Source organism: Pseudophryne corroboree, chromosome 3, assembly GCF_028390025.1.
Source record: "Pseudophryne corroboree isolate aPseCor3 chromosome 3, aPseCor3.hap2, whole genome shotgun sequence".
NCBI classification, from domain to species: Eukaryota; Metazoa; Chordata; class Amphibia; order Anura; family Myobatrachidae; genus Pseudophryne; species Pseudophryne corroboree.
The window spans coordinates 180,938,847-180,960,511 of NC_086446.1; the positions used below are offsets into that span (position 1 = coordinate 180,938,847).

Here is a 21,665-nt window from a genome sequence, read left to right on the forward strand (position 1 = left end):
AAGCGAAGCAGACGCTTATCCCGTCAGCACTACGAGACAACCTCCCGCCCTTTGCTGAGGGATAATGTCTGCTGATCTACCTAGTGCAGATATGTGAAGGACAGGACGAGCCGCCAATTGATAAAGCTAAATATTTATCGTATATACAACCCTTTATGAGGTCTAAGAACACTGTACGCTGTTTACTTAAGAAGTACCGTAAGGGTACGCAAGTTGCGTAACGATCGCTCAGCCGTAGGCAAGACGCTCAAGCGTCACGTTCGCTCACGGCCCAGAGATCACAGACAAGCACTCTGTTGGCTATGACTAACGTAATGATTCGCTATGGCGTAGCGGACGCTCGAGACCACGAGGAGATCACCAGCGGCGCAGACGCTCACAACGCTATACCTTTATGTCTAAACCTATTATTAATGAAATACACAGAATACCTTAATGTGAATACAGGGTGTAAGTGCAACCTTGTGTAACCTGACTAACTACAAAGCTGCTTGAGCGTCACCGACGCTCAAGTGAACACTTAAAACTATGAGAAAATACACAGATACTGGTTTAGGGTCCAAAGCCTATTATCTGTATTATAACTATTATACTTGCAAAAAGAATCACAGTACAAATGATACACTACAATATAACAGAGACTTCCTAACCAAATAACTATACAAGAAATACAATACAATACTATGCTGATCTAATACAATACAATACTAGTCAATGGGAGATACGAGAGAAGGAGAAGAGAGAGGGAGAGAGAGATATATATATGAGAGAAATGGCTCACAGAAAGACAATGATTACGGAGAGAAACTTACGCACAAGGGTAAACGATCGCATGCGCCTGGACATCCAGCACCCGATTTTCAGCAATGAGAACCGTTGAAGAGTGAGAGCTGGATGTGGTCGGCCTGCCTATTTATGCCCCACACACAATGCAATCTTACAGTCCCTACAATCCCATTGTCCATTGGACGTCGGAATTCGGCCCTGCATCATAACAAAAGGTCATAGGTTGATTCATACAGGTGGGCTGTGACGATTTCAAACAGCTCAGGTGGGTGGGGAACTAGGTTTCCCGCCGCATACCTGAGTATGAGTAAATAGTAGAAATGGACATAAACTTCTTATGTCCCTAACTATTCGCACGAGCGATTAATACGCTCCAAACCAACACCGGAATATTGCTATTTAAATACTCTTCCGATGGGTACCAAACACTACTGCATGACTCCTGTTAGACCCTTCCTACGATACAAAGAGGGATTCCTCAGCTCAGGGACATTCTATATTAACCAAACTTTCAGAATCTATCAAAGGGACCATGATCTACAAACTACATTAATTGTGAAAATATGTAACGAATGAGTCGCACGCTACGACTACATAAACTCTACCGTAAATACGCATACCGTGCGCCCGCGGGTGCACGCTATTGCGGGTATGCGCCTTCACGGGAGAGCGTACGCATGCGCAGCGCGGACCAGTGTGCGGTGCAAATATGGCAGTGTGTATGGGGATATTTTTCTGACTTTGACACAGGTGATGGCAACTTTGGGAATATTTTTACATATTCAATAATTATATATTTATTAGGCTTTATAAATTTGCACAAGAATATGTTGTTTTAACATATAACACTATTATTTTGTTTAATAGATTTAGACGTTAGATTGGCCCGTCTTTTAGTCTTAATGCAATGTCCCAACACAAATGATATCCATTTTGTTGAGGCAATCAGGACAACAAAAAGTATTGTCAGACTATCCTAAGTTTTCTTTCTCTTACATCCTAGTGGATACTGGGGTTCTGTACTTTAGTGCCATGGGGTATAGATCGGGTCCACTGTAGCCTGTCACTTTAAAACCTTTAGTGTGTGTATATGTGTGCTGGCTCCTCCCCTCTATGCCCCTCCTACCAGACTCAGTTTAGAAAAATGTGCCCAAGGAGCCGGGTGCACTTCTCTGGAGATCCAGAGAGTTTCCTTTATTTTTTTAGTTAGTTATTTTCAGGTAGCCCTGGTTGGCAACCAGGCTACCTGTTTGGCTACCTGTTTCGTGGGACTTAGAGGGACGACCGAACCAACCTCCTGAGGGTTTTATGGTTCGTAATCCCAGCTGACAGGACACTGAGCTCCAGAGGTGCTGATCACACATCGTTAGTAAGTGTGCCAACGCTGGCAGCTAGCCACCACCCTCTAACAGATGCTGAAGATCAAGGTGCGGTGAGTGTTACACCAGGGTCCCGGTTAGCGGGTCCCTGGTGCAGTTTTGGCGGCATGTCACACGGCGGTCACGGGCCACGAGCTGCGGTGCCCACCGCGGACAAAGCTGGCTCTCATCAGCAGTGCTCACTATCAGAAAAGGCTTTGTGTGTACTGTTATGGTTTAATATGTTTTAACATGGCCAGTATAAAAAATGAGCTACAGGGGTCGCGCGCCATTGCAAGGGGCGGGGCTTCCTGGAGCGGGACCAGAAGCAGGAAGGCGCCATTTCCTGCTGGTGTGGATCATCAAGGCTGCATGAACGCTGCTCCTCTGGGGACCCACGCTGTTACAGACTTCTGACCTGGTACGAGGGGGTCATAGCAGGGGGGAGCTTTCTAGCGGGAGCGCCGCCGCACTTATACAGGTTGTACACTTATATTCACACTTTGTTCTACTGTGTTTGTGTGCTGGTATCTGTTTCCCCAGTGTCACTCCAGGGGCTCTCTCTAGGGTCTGTGTGGAGGTGTTTTCAGTGAGCTGCACTGTATTTTCAGTGGTGTATATATGTCTGTGGAAATGGTTATGTGTGCTGCTTGTAACTCTACCCCTTCATCAGCGGGATCCCTCATGTGTGAACAATGTTCCTTATCTCCACAGGGACAGAGTTCACAGGCACCTGACTGGTTAGATAATTTTAAGAGCATGACTCAGAATGTCAATTCAGAATTAGCTGCAGCTAAAAAGGAGAGACAGGTATTAAACAGTCTATTGATTGTATGGCTAAAGCAGCAGATACCAGAAAGGCTTCTCAGCCCCCTCTGTTGGTTTCACATAAGCGCTCACTGCCACAGGTGCTCTAGTCTGATTCTGATCAGCCTGATGTTGATGATGATGGTGATATGGATGAGGACAGCTCTCTGCCCTCATTTTTGCTGTAAGAGAGGTTCTGCACATACCGGATCAGGAGGCAGAACCAGATGAGGAGTTATACTTCAATGGTAGACCAAAGACCTCAGCAACTTTTCCTGTATCTTAGGCGTTAAACCCCCTGGCCAAGGAAGCGTGGTTAAACCCTGATAAGAAATTTAAAATTCCTCAGAGGTTTTTTGCTACCTTTCCCCTCCCAGAGGAGGACAGGAAGGTATGGGAAAACCCCTGTCAGTCAATACGTCTCTGTCCAGACTGTCTAAGAAGTTGGTACTACCAGTACCAGGGACTATATCCCTAAAAGAGCCTGCTGACCGTAAAATTGAGACCACTCTCAAGGCAATTTATACGGCAGCGGACGTTGCACAGTGCCCAACAATAGTTTGTGGGTGGATTTCTAGGGCAATGGTCAAGTGGTCTGATCAGATTATTAATAGATTAGTCAATCTGCCCCAGGATGAGGTCACTACTCTGCTGCAACACATTCAGGATGCTGCTAATTTTATGAGCGAGGCTATTAAGGAATTGTGTAAGATAAATGGCCACACTACTGCTATGGCTGTTTCGGCACGCAGAGCTCTGTGGTTACGTCAATGGTCAGTGGACGCTGATTCCAAAAAGGGTGTGGAAAATCTTCCCATTACAGGTGATGCTTTGTTTAGGGATGAATTAAATAAATGGATATCCCAGGCAACAGCGGGCAAGTCTACCTATCTGCTGTCGGCTGCGCCACCTGCCAGACGTTCTTACACAGGACCCTCCTTGCAGTCCTTTCGTGTGGCAAGATTCAGAGGCAGGGGCCGGGGAGTCACCACCACTCCGAGAGGATCTAGTGATAAGTTCCATAAACCGGCAGCCGCTAAGCCTTCTGCGTGACAGCTTGCCCCAATGGCAAGGTGACTTTCCTGTGGGAGCTTGCCTTCAACACTTCGCCCACGTGTGGGCAAAGTCCTGCCGGGATCCTTGGGTGAGGGAACTCTTTTTGCAGGGATACCGGCTGAATTTACAAGCACTCCCTCCTCACAGATTTTTAAAATCGGGCTGGCCAGCTTTACCCGCACCAATAGTTACTTTGTAAGAGGCTATTCAAAAACATTTGCGGACAGGAGTGGTGGTCCCAGTACCTCCTCCGTTATGCAACAGGGGTTTTTACTTTTTGTCGTTCCAAAACCAGACGGTTCGGTGTGACCCACCTTGAACTTGTAGTCTCTCAACCTGTATCTGCGGGTGTTCAAGTTCAAGAGCAGGGCAGTGGTGTCCGGTCTGGAGGAGGGAGAATTCCTGGTGTCCCTGACTGTCAAAGATGCTTACCTACACATTCCTATGTGGCCTCATTATCAGGCTTACCTCAGGTTCGCCATCTTGGACAACCATTTCCAGTTTCAGGCCTTGCTCTTTGGCCTGTCCACAGCTCCAAGGGTCTTCACCAAAGTCATGGCAGAGATGATGCTGCAACTGCGCATGATGGGAGTCTTCATAGTCCCCTACTTGGATGATCTCCTTATAAAGGCTCTGTCCAGGAAGCGTCTATTGCACAGCATCGATCTGACGACTCACCTGCTTACGGATCATGGGTGGATCCTAAATTTCCAGAAATCTCACCTGAAAACCGGCCCAGCATCTTCAGTTCCTGGGAATGATACTGGATACTGTGTATTTTTTCCAATGGACAAGGCCTTGGCTATCCAGGCTATGGTCCGCTCAGTGCTCCGTCCTCGCAAGGTATCCATCCATCTTTGCATACACTTGTTGGGCAGGATAGTTGCTGCTTATGAGGCAATCCAGTATGGCAGATTTCATGCCCGGCCATCTGCTGAACAAATGGTCCATGTCTCACCTGCACATGAATCAGGAAGTGACCTTATCTCCGAAGGCCCGGATTTCTCTATTATGGTGGCTACGAGTTCCTCACCTGGTAGAAGGCAGGAATTTCAATATCCACTCGTGGATTCTACTGACAACAGATGCTAGCCTCCGAGGTTGGGGGGCTGTGACCCAAGGGGCCAGTTTCAGGGGACATGGTCACGTCAGGAATCTGCTTTGCCAATAAACATCCTGGAACTCAGGGCTATTTACAGTGCCCTCTTGCAAGCTTCCCATCTCCTGAGGGATCGGGCGATCCAGGTTCAATCGGACGACGCAACGGCAGGGGCATACATAAACCGACAAGGGGGAACAAGAAGCAGAGCGGCGATGCGAGAAGTGTCAAAAATCCTCCTCTGGGCGGAGGCCAATGCAAGTACCATCTCAGCCATATTCATTCCAGGAGTGGGCAACTAGGAAACAGACTTCCTCAGCAGACACGACCTCCATCCAGGGGAATGGGGCCTACATCTCCAGGTGTTTCAACAGTTAATTCACCAGTGGGGCTGTCCGCAGATAGAACTGATGGCATCTCGTCTCAGCAAGAAGCTAGGCCGTTACTGTTCCAGAACGAGGGATCCGCAAGCTGTAGCAGTGGACACGCTGATGACGCCTTTGACGTACCAGTTTGTGTACCTGTTCCCTCCTCTACTGCTAATCTCAATGGTTCTAAAAACATACTCAGAAGGGAAAGCGCTCAAGCAATTCTAATTGCACGGGATTGGCCTTGACGGGCGGGGTACTCGGACCTCCTAATCATGGCTCTGGAGGATCCCTGGCCCCTACCGCTCCGAAAAGGATCTTCTTCAACAAGGTCTGTTCTTCTATCCAGACTTACAGCGGCTACGTTTGACGGCTGGGAAGTTGAGAGAGAGATTCTAGCAATAAAAAGTCTTCCCTCCTGGGTTATTTCCACCATGGTCCAGGCCAGGAAGATGGTTACGTCAAAACATTTTCATCGTATCTGGAAAAAGTATGTTTCCTGGTGTGAAAGTAGAAAGGTGTCTCCCGTGGACTTTAGAATTGGTTGTTTTCTACTTTTCCTGCAACGGGAGTGGATATGGGCCTACGGATAGGCTCCATCAAAGTCCAGATTTTGGCGCTCTCTATTTTCTTCCAGAAAGAACTTGCCATGTTGCCAGAAGTTCAAACTTTCCTAAAAGGAGTTCTTCATATGCAACCACCCTTTGTGCCTCCCACAGCTCCGTGGGATCTCAATGTGGTTCTGTCTTTTCTTCAATCACATTGGTTTGAACCCTTACATAGGGTGGTGTTGTCTCTGAATTGGGGGCCTTATCCTGTAAGAGCCCTTATTTGATTTTCCGTGGGGACAGGGCGGAACTCCGGATGCGTCCTCAGTTTTTGCCGAAAGTGGTTTCAGCTTTTCATGTCAATCAACCTATTGTGGTTCCGGTGTTGTATGACGCTTCCATTGGGCCAGAATCCTTGGATGTAGTGAGGGCTCTGAAGATTTATGTCAAGAGGACGGCTCGCCATCAGAAATCTGATTCGCTGTTTGTCCTTTATGATGCCGCCAAGATTGGTCGTCCAGCTTCTAAGCAATAAATTGCTTGTTGGCTCAGGTTGACCATTCAACAGGCCTGTACTTTGGTGGCTCTGCCTTTGCCGATGTCCATTCAGGCCACCCTTCGAGATCTGTGGGCTCTTCCTGGGCAGCTACCCGGGGTGTCTCAGCCTTACAGTTGTGCCGAGCTGCTACTTGGTCTGGTTCGAACACTTTCATTAAGTTCTATAGGTTCGACACCTTGGCCAGGGATGACCTTCAAGTTGGTCAGGCGGTTTTACAGGGGTTTTGGCACTCTCCCACCTGTTAGGGAGCTTTGGGACTTCCCCATGGTACTAAAGTAAAGAACCCCAGTATCCACTAGGACGTAAGAGAAAATAGGAATTTAATACCTACCGGTAATTCCTTTTCTCGTAGTCCGTAGTGGATACTGGACGCCCGCCTCAGTGCTTCGATTCCTGCTTACCTGAGTAAGTATTTGGTTGGCCCGCAGTTGCGGCCCTTTTTCTGTTATTGGGATAGCTGTGCTATCCTGGTTAGGTTGGTGTTGCTATCCTTTGTTCTGGTTAGCGCCCTCCTTTCAGTTATGGTTGTGTGTTGGCTTTGTGCCTCACCGCTGTTGTACCTGTTTTCTTCTCTCGTGGTATGTCCGTCTCCTAGGGCACAGTTTTCCTAGACTGAGTTTGGTAGGAGGGGCATAGAGGGGAGGAGCCAGCACACACACAGAGACACTAAAGGTTTTAAAGTGCCAGGCTCCAGTGGACCCGATCTATACCCCATTGTACTAAAGTACAGAACCCCAGTATCCACTGCGGACTGGGAGAAAAGGAATTACCGGTAGGTATTAAATTCCTATTTTTTAGGGACTGAAGAAGTGCGAGTACTATCAGCAACCAAAAGTGAGTAGCAAAAACTAGATACAGTTAAATGTGTTGAGTTTGTATATTCTCCCCGTACTTGCGTGGGTTTCCTCCGGATACTCCGGTTTCCTCCCACAATCCAAAAATACACTGGTAGGTTAATTGGATCCTGGCAAAAATAAAAATTAACCTTAGTGTGTATGTGTGTGCATGTGGTAGGGAACAAAGATTGTTAGCTCAAATGGGGCATGGACAGATGTGAATGACAAATTTTCTGTGTAAAGCACTGTTGAAAATGTGTGCACTGTATAAATAACTGGTAACAAATACTGTTGTCCAGGGATGGTGCAAGAATGCTAATTGGTATACTACAGTAATCACACAGAAAATGTATTGCAACCCTTTAGTGTCCTACTGTCAGATCTTAAGGAAAACAATACCCCTTTCAGACCGGCACCTAGAAACATGGGTTATTGGCACATGAGCGCGCTTAACCCGTGTTCAGGTGCGGTCTGAAAGGTGCAAGGGTTGAAATATCGGGTCGAGCGACACAGTATTTTAACCCTGGTTGCGAGCAGGGTTGAACTCATGTTCAACCTGGCTCACTGTGCGGTGTGAACGGGAGCCGGGTCGATGCGACCCATTTCCCATTCACCATGTGATCATGTGATTTCCAAGTGCCGCCCCTGCCGCATCACTGCTGATGTCACCAGACAGACAGTGGTAGCGGGTCGCACACTGGAAGCACCCGTGTCAGGCTCCCGGGTGCGACCCGCCTCAGGCGGTCTGAAAAGGGTATACTATGTCTGAGAATATGTTTATTGTTTGTATAATGGAAATTTCTGAATTTCTTAATTTATATAGATTTGCAACATTTTAGTTTCCTGGTTCTTCTAACTAAGTATCAATAGACAAATATTAATTCAAATATATTATTATTGTTTATATTATTGTCATGATTATTTAATCATTTGAAATGTTGAGAGATACCCCATAACTGGATCATTATGACCTTTTCCTGAACATTAACCACCTTTTCATCCTTACATATTTCACTGATTTTGTTAATGGGTTTATTTTTTGTTTTATTTTTTACCTTGGGGTGATTGCAGACCGGCTCATATAAACTGCGCTGCTGGAAAGAAGTAAGCACTCAGGTCGAAATGTCGGTCATCATCTGCCTCCACTCCATAGTAATCAATGTTCAGATCTCTGTAGAACTCCGGTCCCGTGTTTATGCGATACCTTCCCGAGGCAGCATTCACTATGTGGGTGATTTTTAACTGACGTAGAATAGCCTTATCCCTGGCAGTGAACCTGTATATACACAATGTGAGATGGCCTAAAAGAAAATATCTGCCTTTCACGAAACATCCTTAAAGATCTTCATGTGTATTCTAACACACCCTTATTATGACTGCATAAGAACAGTCATTTTTGATCTATGTGAGGGCCCTACACATTTAGCGATGTCAGCGAATTGGACGATGATCGTTCTGAATGATGATTGTTATTGTCCAAATTGACTTGCATTGAAAAATGCTGGAAAACCAACAATGAACGACCGCGGGAACGTGCACCGTGCACCGTTCATCGTCTGTGCTTCCACACTAAACGATATGAATGATTTATTGTTCATTTCTAATGAACAATATATTGTTCATTTCTCTAGCATCCATAAAGGATATTGGGGACAGATTAGTACAGTGGAGTATAGACGGATCCAAAGGAGCCAGTGCACTTTAAATTTCTTCAACTGGGTGTGCTGGCTCCTCCCCTCTATGCCTCCTCCTACAGGTCAGTTTAGAAAAAAGTGCCCTCAGCAGAGGATGCACATCTCTGCGAGCTCCAGAGTTTTTTTTCTTCATTTTATTTCTTTTGGTATGCGGTTTGGGCAACAGCCATTGGCGTTTCTATAATGGGTGCAGTGTGTGCGGTGTACACGGGCCCCTGAGTCCATGGGGGGTCCCACACCACACACACTGCACCCAGTTTTCCTATAATTACCTTTCCGGAGTCCATCGCTGACTGTGTGGGCCCCCTCCTCTCCCGTAGCCGTCGCGCCGCTGCTAGCGCACTGACCACTAGAGACTCTGGCACAGTCAGCATTCACAGCAGCGCCGGGCAGCCAATACAGAAGGAGAGAGGACTGCTGCAGCGGCACTACTACCAATCACATAGCGCTGCTGGGCTCCAGTACCCCTCCCTCCTCCTCCTTCTCTGTCTCCGGCGCGGCTGCTGCTCTCCCTCCAGCGCGGCGCACAGCACACAACAGACGGCTTGTAATGAGTCAGTTTGACTCATTACAAGCCGCTGGCCGTGCGCCCTCAGGGTAACTGCGCTGTGTGCCAGGCACACCTGGCACGCAGGTAGTTATGGCGCTGATTTGAGCAGTGTAGTCAGTCATCACAAAATACTGATAACAATGTGGGGGAGAGTCCAGAGCCCTCCTGGCTGGGGGCTATCAAAACTATGATGTCTGATATGACATCTCAACTTACTGCAAATGCCAATAAAACTCTGCAACAAGTAGTGGCAAATCTAGCTGCTAAACATCCCCCCGTCCACTACAGGTGCACAAAAACGTGCTTTACCTGCACTTCTATCAGATACTGATAATGATATACAGGATGATGTGGACCCCATAAGAGGGGGCTCCACCCCTACACAGGGTATTGAACCCCTCATATTGGCTATTCATCCCGAATAGCCAATATGAGGGGTTCAATACCCTGTGTAGGGGTGGAGTCCCCTCTTATGGGGTCCACATCATCCTGTATATCATCAGTAGTATCTGTGTTAAAGCTCCCCCTGGAGGATGCTAATAATCAGCAGTCATTTTTCCTCCCACAGGACAAACTGACATTCACATTTCCTGACTCCAAGGAGTTGGATGATTTATTTAACAAAGCCTGGAAAAATCCAGATAAAAAATATCAGGTGTCCAAATGGTTTTTGCATACATTCCCCTTTGCCCCTGAAGGCAGGAAATTCTGGGAAGAATATCCAGCAGTAGACGTCTCAGTCTCTCGCCTTTCTAAAAAGGCGGTACTTCCTGCTCCGGGATCCTTTACGGTAAAGGACCCGGCAGATAGCAAAATTGAGACCACTCTGAAATCTATATACACTGCTGCAGGTGTAGCTCAAAGACCGGTCATTGCAGGTTGCTGGATAACACATGCAATTCATTCCTGGGCTACTCAAATTCAGGAAGGTCTTTCGGGTGATATGACCTTAGTTACTACTATAACTTTCCTAAAACACATTAAGGACACGGCTAGGGTCCTCTGTGACTCCCTTAAAGAGATTGGCAATATTAATGCTAAGACCACGGCTATGGCTGTGTCTGCGCGCAGAGCCATATGGTTGCGTCAGTGGATTGCTGATGCTAACTCCAAACGTAATGTGGAATCTCTTCTATTCACAGATGACTGGCTCTTTGGAGGTGAATTGGACGCATGGATCTCCAAAGCTGCTGCTGGGAAATCCATGTTTCTCCCTTCGGGGGCTCCACCTGCTAGACGTACCTACCCGGGACCGTCTACTCAGTCCTTTCTGTCCTCTAGATTTCAATCTAGGGCAAGGGGGGCCTCCAACGTGGCTAGAGGCGCCAGAGGTAAGCCTAAGAAACCAGCCATTACCAGCTCCCAGGAACAGAGCACCAGTTCAGCTTCCACAAAGACTTCAGCATGATGGTGCCCATCTCGTGGTGGGAGCTTGGTTAAGTCACTACAGCCACATCTGGGAAGGTTCCTGCCAAGATGCTTGGGTAAGGGACCTTATCTCTCAGGGTTACAAGCTGGAGTTCAACGGTGCTCCTCCTCAATGATTTTTCAAATCAGGCTTAACAGCATTGGAAAATATGTGTGGTACGCTACTACTGGCCATAAACAAGTTGCTAAAGTCCAAGGTCATTGTTCCAGCAACAATAAGGACAAGGTTACTACTCCAGTCTGGTCATGGTACAAAAACCAGACGGGTCTGTGAGACCCATTCTGAATCTGAAGTCCTTGAATCCTTAACTGAAGGTTTTCAAATTCAAGATGGAATCTTTGAGAGCAGTGATCGCGGGCCTGGAGCAACAGGAATTCCTAGTGTCCCTTGATATCAAGGATGCTTACCTCCATATCCCCATTTGCCTCCTCATCAGGCCTATCTGTGGTTCGCCCTACTGAACGATCACTACCAGTTTTAGGCATTGCCCTTCAGCCTGTCTACAGCTCCGAGGGTGTTCACGAAGGTGATGGCAGAAATGATGTTTCAGCTCAGGGTCCAGTGGCTTAACGTAAATCCATACCTGGACAATCTCCTGATAAAAGCGAGTTCCAGGGAGCTTCTATTGCTCCACATAGATCGCACTATCCAACTTCTGACTCACCGTGGATGGATCCTCAATCTGCAGAAGTCCCAACTGGAACCGTCTCAGGGATCCTGTTTCTGGGGATGCTACTGGATACGGTAGCACAGAAAGTGTTCCTCCCAGAGGACAAAGTGAGAACACTTCCAGAAATGGTTTGCATGGTTCTCCGACCTTCTCGAGTCTCAATTCATCTTTGCATAAAATTGTTGGGAAAGATGGTGGCCTCGTACAAGGCGATACAGTTTGGAAGGTTTCATGACAGAACTTGCCAATCGGACATTCTGAACAAGTGGTCCGGTTCCCATCTTCAGATACACTGGATGATTTGACTGTCACCCCAGGCCAGGGTTTCACTCCTGTGGTGGCTACAGTCTTCCAACCTGCTGGAAGGTCGATGCTTTGGGATTCAGGATTGGATCCTCCTCACGACGGACACGAGTTTGAGAGGATGGGGAGCTGTCACCCAGGGGCGCAGTTCCAGGGCAGGTGGTCTGCCCAGGAGGCCCTACTTCCAAATAACATCCTGGAACTTCGGGCCATCTACAATGCTCTGATTTAGGCCTCCCCTATGCTCCGGGATTGGGCGATCCAGGTTCAGTCGGACAAAGCCACAGCTGTGGCGTTCATCAATTGACAAGGTGGGACAAAAAGCAAAGCCTGCATGCGAGAAGTGTCAAGAATACAGTTCTGGGCAGAAAAACAAGTTGAGCGGAACATCCTAGCTCGCAAAGGGTTTTCCAAAAAGGTCATTGCCGCTATGGTGCAAGCCAGAAAACCTGTGATGTCAAAACACTATCATCATATCTGGCGGAGATATGTCTCTTGGTGCGAGGAACGCACATATCCGTCTGCAGAATTCCACTTGGGAAGATTCCTTAGTTTCCTGCAGACTGGAGTGGATAGAGGCTTACGCCTTGAATCCCTTAAGGTCTAGATTTCAGCTTTTTCCGTCTTCTTCCAGAAGAAGTTGGCTATCCTGCCAGAAGTTTAGATCTTCTTGCAACCTCCGTTTGTTCCACCTACGGCACCTTGGGATTTGGATGTGGTGTTACACTTTCTACAGTCCTCCTGGTTTGAACCTCTGATGACGGTAGAAGACAAGTACCTCACGTGGAAGACAGTGATGTTACTGGCCCTGGCTTCTGCTAGACGTGTCTCAGAATTGGGGGCCTTATCGTGTAAAAGTCGCTACTTGGTCTTTTATGAGAACAGAGCGGAGCTCCAGACTAGACAGCAGTTCCTGCAGAAGGTGGTCTCTGCATTTCACTTGAATCAAGCTATTGTGGTTCCGTCCAGTTCTGGCAGTTCTGCTCCTCCGGAGGCATTGGATGCAGTGCGAGCCTTGAAAATCTATGTCAAGAGGACGGCACGGATCAGAAAGACGGATTCCTTGTTCGTGCTGTATGAAGAAGAAGGGTTGCCCTGCCTCAAAGCAGTCTATTACTCGTTGGATTCGGCTTACTATCCAACAGGCCTATGTGTTGGCAGCCTTACCTGTTCCACAGTCTCTGAAGGCCCACTCTACGAGATCAGTGGGATCTTCCAAGGGCGGCTGCCCGTGGAGTCTCGGCCCTGCAAAAATGCTGAGCTGCTACCTGGTCGGGGAAGAACACCTTTGTGAAGTTTTACAAGTTTGATACCCTGGCCAAAGAGGATACCCAGTTTGGGCAGGCGGTGCTGCAGATGTCTCTGCACGTTCCCGCACGTTCTGGAAGCTTTGGGAAATCCCCATCGTACTAATCTGTCCCCAATATCTCTTACGGATGCTAGAGAAAATAGGATTTTAAATACCTACCAGTAAATCCTTTTCTCTTAGTCCATAAGGGATATTGAGCGCCCGTCTCTGTGCGGTGACTTTCTGCAGGTTCTCTGTTATATGTTACCTGTTCAGCTGTTGCTGTTCCTGTTGCCAGCCGTTGCTGGCCCGGTTATGTTATGGTGTGCTGGTGTGTAAGTCTCACCACACTTATTGTTGTTATGTTCCTTCTCTCAAGTATGTCGTTCTCCTTCGGGCACTGTGTGACCGTTATGGAGGAGTTGTGTGAGGCTGCTGCTGCAGCTTATGCAGAGGAAGGCGCCAAAAAGCCACTGACCCCGCTCTAATATAGCTCCGCCCCCCGCTTTGGCCCCAGAGCTACTGTGTAATCTTTATATTGGCCATGTCTCCTAAGTGTTTGTAGCCTCACATAAATGCTTGGTACAAGGTATTTAGCCAGTCTCACGCAGGAGCCACAGCGGGTCCCCCCCCAGGAGTGACTCGTACGCCTCACCCGCGCTTCTGCCGCACTGTGAACCGGGGGACCCCCTAGCGGGGACCCCGGTGTGTACTCATCGATGATCACCTTCAGGCAGCGTAGGGGTGTGTGGCATGCTGCTGCTGAGACAGCCAAGGCGCCATGCCTCGCTGAACAAACAACCTGGTCCTGCAGTGGGGAAGCGGCTCTGCACCTGAAGAGGCCGGTGACTCCCCCCAACTCCCACTGTGCAGGTATGCTGTTGCCCAAACAGCATACCGAAAGAAATAAAAGTTGAAGATGAAGTTGGAGAAAAAAAACTCTGGAGCTCGATTTATTTAGCCAAAAACCGCTCCGAAATTGTTGGGGGTTTTTATGTGTGAATTAGGTGAAGAACATGATGATTTTAGATTTTAGTTAAAAAAAATTTTTTATTTTTTTATTTGTTTTTGTAAATATATTTGTGAAACATCGCGACCATCGGAACATCGTGACCATTGCGACTTTCATTTTGAAAGCCAGGACAGCCTCCAGGTATACAGGGGGGTCTGGGGGTGGCTTGGGAGGGTTAATTTACATTCCCCAGCGGCTGCCATTGTCTGCAGCCGCTGGAGGGGGGGATCCTGCAGTGCTGACCAATCAGCAGTGATCGGCAGCACGGCAATCAGAAGGGGAGAGTGCAGGGAGGCAGAGGGACCTTCCGGTACCTCTGACAGCAGCAGCAGAGGGAAGTTTCTCTTCCCTGCCGCTGTTAACACTCTCTAACTGACTGGTCGCATCCTGTGCGACCAGGTCAGATAGAGCACTTGCAGGCATGGTCACATCTGATGCAACCATGCCAGGCAAGTGGTTAAAGTGCACTGGCTCCTTTGGACCAGTCTATACCCCATCGTACTAATATGTCCCCAATATCCCTTATGGACTACGAGAAAAGGATTTACCGGTAGGAATTTAAAATCCTATTTTCTGAACGATATCCTTCATATCAACCGTCACCTTCACTAAATGTGTGGGGGCCTTAAAAAGCATGGGACAAAGGAACATTACTGGTAAGCAGGAAGTAGAGATAACATTGCATTTAGAGATTACAGAACATGCAACCGCACAAGTTAGGTACCTCGAAGGATCACAATCGCAACTCAGCGCAGTAAAAATATTGATCAAATGTACGTATGCATTTTTACATTTCCTATGTAATTAGATAATAAGGCCAAAATCTTACAACAAAGATATGCAGTTTTCCTGCATCTGGCTTTTATAATTATAGAGGCGAGTGGATGAATGTGTTATGTAACAATTTTCTGTAAACATTTTTTAAACATTTGAAGGTATTATAACGTAGAGGGCCTGATTCAGGTTTGCAAGAAAGGTAAAAAAGCACACAACAGGGCAAAATCATGTTGCACTGCATGTAGGGCAGATGTAACATGTGCAGACCGATTTAGATTCGGGTGGGTTATATTCACTAGCGTTTCTATAATGGGTGCAGTGTGTGCGGTGCACACCAGTGGCGCACCCAGGGGGGGTTTCCGAGCACCCAGAAACCCCCCTCCACCAAAAAAAAAATTACAAAAAAATTATTATTATTTTTTTTGCTGCATGACTATTATTAATGGCTGTCTAGCGTCCTCTGCAGCCTGCTTTCTTCCTAGTGGCACTTATAAGTGCTTAATAAAAGTTTACTTTATTTTAATTATAGTACATATATATCCATGTGCAATTTGTGCATACATATATACACATGTATATACATACATACATATAAACACACACACATATGATATATATACATGCGTATATATACGTGTACTGTATGTGTATATATATATATATATAAATATACCGTATATACTCGAGTTTAAGTCGACCCGAATATAAGCCGAGGCACCTAATTTTACCACAAAAACCTGGGAAAACTTATTGACTCGAGTATAAGCCTAGGGTGGGAAATGCAGCTCTAGCCGTACACAGCCCTCAGTGCCAGATATGCCCTCATACTGCCAAATATGCCCCCACAGTGCCAGATATGCCCTCATACTGCCAGATATGCCCCACAGTGCCTGATGTGCCAGATATGCCCTCATGCTGCCAGATATGCCCCACAGTGCCAGATATGCCCTCATGCTGCCAGATATGTCCCACAGTGCCTGATGCGCCAGATATGCCCTCATGCTGCCAAATATGCCCCACAGTGCCAGATGTACCAGATATGCCCTCATGCTGCCAGATATGCCCCCTCATAGTGCCAGATATGCCCCCTCATAGTGCCAGATAAGTCCCCTCAGTGCCACATATGTCACCCCCCCAAGTGCCAAATATGCTCCCCTAGTGCCTGTTACTTACCCTCCGTCGCTCCCACACTGTCTTCTGAAGGAGGGACGCGGAGAGCACAGCCCGCACCTCTCCTGTGTCCCTCCTGCATCTCCGCCATCCGCGGCGGGTCTATTAAAGGAAGTGCCGGTTCGTGAGCCAATCAGAGCTCACGAACGGGTACTTCCTTTAATAGAACCGCCGGAGATACAGGAGGGACACAGAAGAGGCACGCGCTGTGCGCTCCGTGTCCCTCCTTCACACTGCTCTCCCTGTCACACTGCTCTCCCTGCACTGACTCGAGTATAAGCCGAGGGGGCTTTTTCAGCACAAAAAAAAGTGCTGAAAAAGTCGGCTTATACTCGAGTATATATATATTTTTATATATATATATATATATATATATATGCATGTTTAATATGCTATGTGTATATGTATATAAATATATACATAGGTGTATATACGGTATATATATGTGTAGATATATAGATATATATACACAGACACACTAGTTTTACGGACCCAGCATATACTGGGTCACCTCAGTCCCAACCACCGTGCTTGGCTCCACCCAGTTCTGGAAACCCCCATGCAAGTCCTGCGTTTGCCACTGCACACGGGCCCCTGAGTCCAGAGGAGGCCCCCACCGCACACACTGCACCCATTTGTAAAATACTTACCCCTCCAAAGTCCAGTGCCGGCATCCGCAGCGCCGCTAGAACAGAGTGAAAATGGCCCAGCGCCCATTTTCACGGCATTCTGCGCATGCGCAGTAGAGAGATCTCAGGGAAAATGGCTGCAGCGCCATTTTCCCGGAGATCTGCGCATGCGCAGTACAGTCTGAGCTCTCTAGTGCTCAGACTCTACGGCGCTCTGGGCAGAGAGGAGGGGGCCCGATGGAGGAGGCTGAACGTGGGCCTCCTCCTCTCTTAAAACGCCCCTGGTTATATTGCTTCTTTCCAGGGTAAATACTGGCTGCTTTTGCATGTAGCCCACAAATGTTAGACAGCTTTATTTTTGTACTGCTATTAGATTTTCATTCTGAACACACCCCAACCAAATCTGACTCTCTCTGCATGGTACATCTGCCTCACCTGCAGTGCAGCATGGTTTTGCCCAGTTGAGTGGTTATTTGTTTTACTTACAAACCTGTATCAGGCCCAGAGATCATAAAACATAGGATTTTGGTTATCTACCAGTAAATCCTTTTCTCGCAGTCCGTAGAGGATGCTGGGGTCCACTTTAGTACCATTGGGTATAGATGGGTCCACCAGGAGCCATTGGCACTTTAAGAGTTTGAGAGTGTGGGCTGGCTCCTCCCTCTATGCCCCTCCTACCAGACTCAGTCTAGAAACTGTGCCCGAGGAGACTGACATCTTCAAGAGAAGGATTTAACACAGATAGTGGCGAGATTCACACCAGCTCACACATACAAGGCACATCAAGCTAACTAGCTTGAAAAACCTCAGCAACTGCTGAAACATTACTTACCAAGTAACAATACAGTACATAACTAAACCAAGCTGTACTGAACCATAAAACGGTGCAGGAAAATGAAGCGCTAGGCAGGCGCCCAGCATCCTCTACGGACTACGAAAAAAGTGAACCTAATCCAGCGAGAGATCGTCTGCTTAGAAGCAGGACACCCAATTTTCTTGGGATCATATAGGACAAACAGAGTCCAATTTTCTGTGACGAGAAGTTCTCTTCACATATATCTTCAGAGCCCTCACAACATCCAAGGACTTTGATGTAATTGAGGAGTCATTAGCCACTGGCACCACAATAGGTTGGTTGATATGAAATGCCGACACAACCTTCGGAAGGAACTGCTGACGTGTCCGGAGCTCAGCTCTATCTTCATGGAAGATCAAGTAAGGGCTTTTACAGGATAAAGCCCCCAATTCAGACACACGTCTAGCAGAAGCTAAGGCCAACAACGTGACAGCCTTCCACGTAAGAAATTTGACCTCACCTCCTGTAGAGGCTCAAACCAATCCGACTGGAGGAACTGCAACACCATGTTAAGGTCCCAAGGCGCCGTAGGCGGTACAAAGGGAGGTTGGATGTGCATAACTCCCTTCAAAAAAGTATGAACTTCAGGGAGGGCAGCCAATTGTTTCTGGAAGAAAATGGATAGGGCCGAAATCTGGACCTTCACAGATCCCAACCTCAGGCCCATATCCACGCCTGCTTGCAGGAAGAGGAGAAAACGTCAGAGTTGAAACTCCACCGTAGGAAACTTCTTGGAATCACACCAAGAGACATATTTCTTCCAAATATGATGGTAATGTTTAGACGTTACCCCTTTCCTAGCCTGTATCAGGGTAGGAATGACCTATTTTTGGAATGCCCTTCCGAGCAAGTATCAGGCGCTCAACTTCCATGCCGTCAAAACTTAGCCGCGGTAAGTCTTGATAGGTGAACGGCCCCTGCTGCAGCAGGTCCTCCCAAAGAGGAAGAGGCCTCGGATCTTCCTGCAAGAGATTCAGAAGGTCCGCATATCAAGCCCGCCTTGGCCAGTCTGGAGCAATGAGGATCGCTTGAACTCTTATCCTCCTTACAAGCTTTACAACACTTGGAATGAGTGGAAGTGGTGGAAACACGTACACCGACTGGAACACCCACGGAGACACCTGGGCGTCCACTGCCACTGCTTGTGGGTCCCTTGACCTGGAACAATAGCGTCGGAGCTTCCTGTTGAGATGAGAGGCCATCATGTCTATTTGGGGTAACCCCCAAAGGTCTGTTATTTCCTTGAACACCTCCGGATAGAGACCCCACTCCCCTGGATGGAGATCGTGTCTGCTGAGGAAGTCTGCTTCCCAGTTGTCCACTCCTGGAATGTAGATTGCTAAGAGCGCCAACGCGTCTTTCTGCCAAGAGGATGATTCTTGTCACCTCCGACATTGCAGCTCTGCTCTTCGTTCCGCCTTGTCGGTTTATGTAGGCTACTGTCTTTGCATTGTCCAACTGCACTTGAATGGCCCGATTTCTTAGAAGATGGGCCGCCTAAAGAAGACCGTTGTAGATGGCTCTTAGGTTCCAGGATGTTGATGGGCAGGCTGGCTTCCAGACTTGACCACCTTCCTTGGAATGTTACTCCTTGAGTGACTGCTCTCCAGCCCCAAAAGCTCGCATCCGTAGTTAGAAGGACCCATTCCTGAATCCCGAACCTGTGGCCCTTCAGAAGGTGAGGCAATTGCAGCCTTCGGCGACAAACGTATTCTCTGGTGCATGTGGAGATGAGATCCTGACCACTTGTCCAGGAGATCCAGTTGGAAGGCCCGAGCATGGAACCTCCCGTACTGGAGAGACTCGTAAGAGGCCACCATCTTTCCCAACAGGCGAATGCATTGATGAACCGACACCCGGGCTGGCTTCAGGACATCCCAGACCATAGCTTGTATCACCAACGCCTTTTCCTGCGGAAGAAACACCCTCTGCACTTCTGTGTCTAGGATCATTCCCAGAAAGGACAACCTCTGGGTTGGTTCCAAATGTGACTTTGGATGGTTCAGAATCTAGCCGTGGATTTTAAGGAGGCGGGTTGTGAGAACAATGGACTGCAACAGCTTCTCCTTGGACTATGCCTTTATCAGCAGATCATCCAGATATGGAATGATGTTCACCCCTTGTTTGCGGAGGAGAACCATCATCTCTGCCATCACCTTGGTAAACACCCTTGGTGCTGTGGAGAGCCGAATGGCAGGGCCTTGAACTGGAAATGACAGTCCAGTAATGCGAAACAGAGATAAGCCTGATGCGGCAGCCAGATCGGAATGTGCAGGTACGCATCCTTGATATCCAGGGATACCAGGAATTCCCCCTCTTTCAGACCTGATATCACCGCCCTGAGAACTTGAACTCCTTTAGAAAGGGGTTCAATGATTTTAGGTTCAGAATGGGCCTGACCGAACTATCCGGTTTCGGTACCACAAAAAGGTTCGAATAGTAACCTGTGGTTTGCGAATGAGGAGGAACTGGCACAATGACCTGTGCCTCCACCAACTTCTGGACAGCTTCTTGTAGGACAGTGCTGTCTGCCAGCTGAGCTGGCAGGTCTGATTTGAAAAAACGATGAGGAGGGAGACTGAAATTTTAGCCTGTATCTCTTGGATACAATTTCTATCAACCAGGGATCCAGGCCGGACGATACCCAGACATGACTGAATTGTCTGAGTCTCACTCCCACTGGCCCCACCTCCAGGCCGCGCGGTCCACCGTCATACGGAGGACTTTGGCATACCCAAAGCAGGCTTTTGTTCCTGGGAACCTGCAGTGGCAGGTTTCTTGGACTTAACTCGACCTCCCCTAAAGAAGGTATTGGACGGTCTGGCCTTTCTAGGCTTGTTAGGCTGAAAAGACTGTGTTGCTGATGAAGAGAAGGATTTCTTCGGAGCAGGTGCAGCTGAGGGAAGAAAAGGAGACTTACCCGCTGTAGCCGTGGATACCCACGTGTCTATAGCTTTACCAAAGAGAGCCTGACCTGTATAGGGTAGGGACTCCACACTCTTACTGGATTCCACGTCGGCCGACCACTGGTGCAGCCACAGTCCCCGACGAGCTGAAACAGACATGGAAGAGATTCCCGCAGCCATGGAACCCAGGTCTTTCATGGATTCTACCATAAAACCTGCTGAATCGGGAATGTTGCGTAAAGATAATTCAACATCACCCTTATCCATCGTATCCAAATCCTCAAGTAAGGTAGCCGACCACTTTACTATAGCCTTTGCAATCCATGCACTAGCAATAGTGGCCCCTAAAGCAGTGTACATTGATTTAAGTGTGTTATCAATCTTTCGATCAGCCGGCTCCTTTAAGGTGGTAGATCCTGGAACAGGTAAAACCACCTTCTTTGAGAGTCTGGACACAGATGCGTCAACAATCAGCGGGTTTTCACATTTTTTCCTATCCTTCTCAGGGAAAGGAAACGCCACCTGTACCCTTTTAGGGATCTGGAATTTTTTCTCCGGGTTTTCCCATGCTTTCTCAAATATAGCATTCAATTCATTTGATGCAGGGAAGGTTAGTGAGGCTTTTTTATTTTCAGTGAAAAAAGCCTCCTCAACCTGCTCAGGTGTGGTATCATTAATATTCAACACATCCCTGATAGCCTCTATCATCAATTGCACCCCCTTTGCAAGAGATGCGGACCCCCGCAACCCATCCCCATCACCGTCTGTGGTGTCAGAATCGGCATCCGTGTCATCCTGCGTGACATGCACAAGCGCACGTTTGTGGAGGTATATAGCGGAGCGTCCTGAGGTACCAAAATCGGGCCATACTGCCATAGAGTTCTGTAATACCTGGGTTGCAGATTCATTACTTGCTACCCTGTCAGAAATCTGAGAAATCCAAGATTTGATAGAGGAAAATAAT

At 47.8% G+C, this 21,665-nt stretch overlaps 1 protein-coding gene and 1 pseudogene across 1 annotated transcript in view; both read right to left on the reverse strand.

The window, feature by feature from the left end:
* The window catches only part of LOC135055057 (dual specificity phosphatase 29-like), a 232,086-nt gene that overhangs the window by 164,207 nt on the left and 46,214 nt on the right, over window positions 1-21,665 (reverse strand). The gene's annotated exons all lie outside the window — the stretch shown is intronic.
* LOC135055059 (dual specificity protein phosphatase 13B-like) overlaps window positions 1-21,665 on the reverse strand; it is a 122,125-nt pseudogene that overhangs the window by 45,974 nt on the left and 54,486 nt on the right.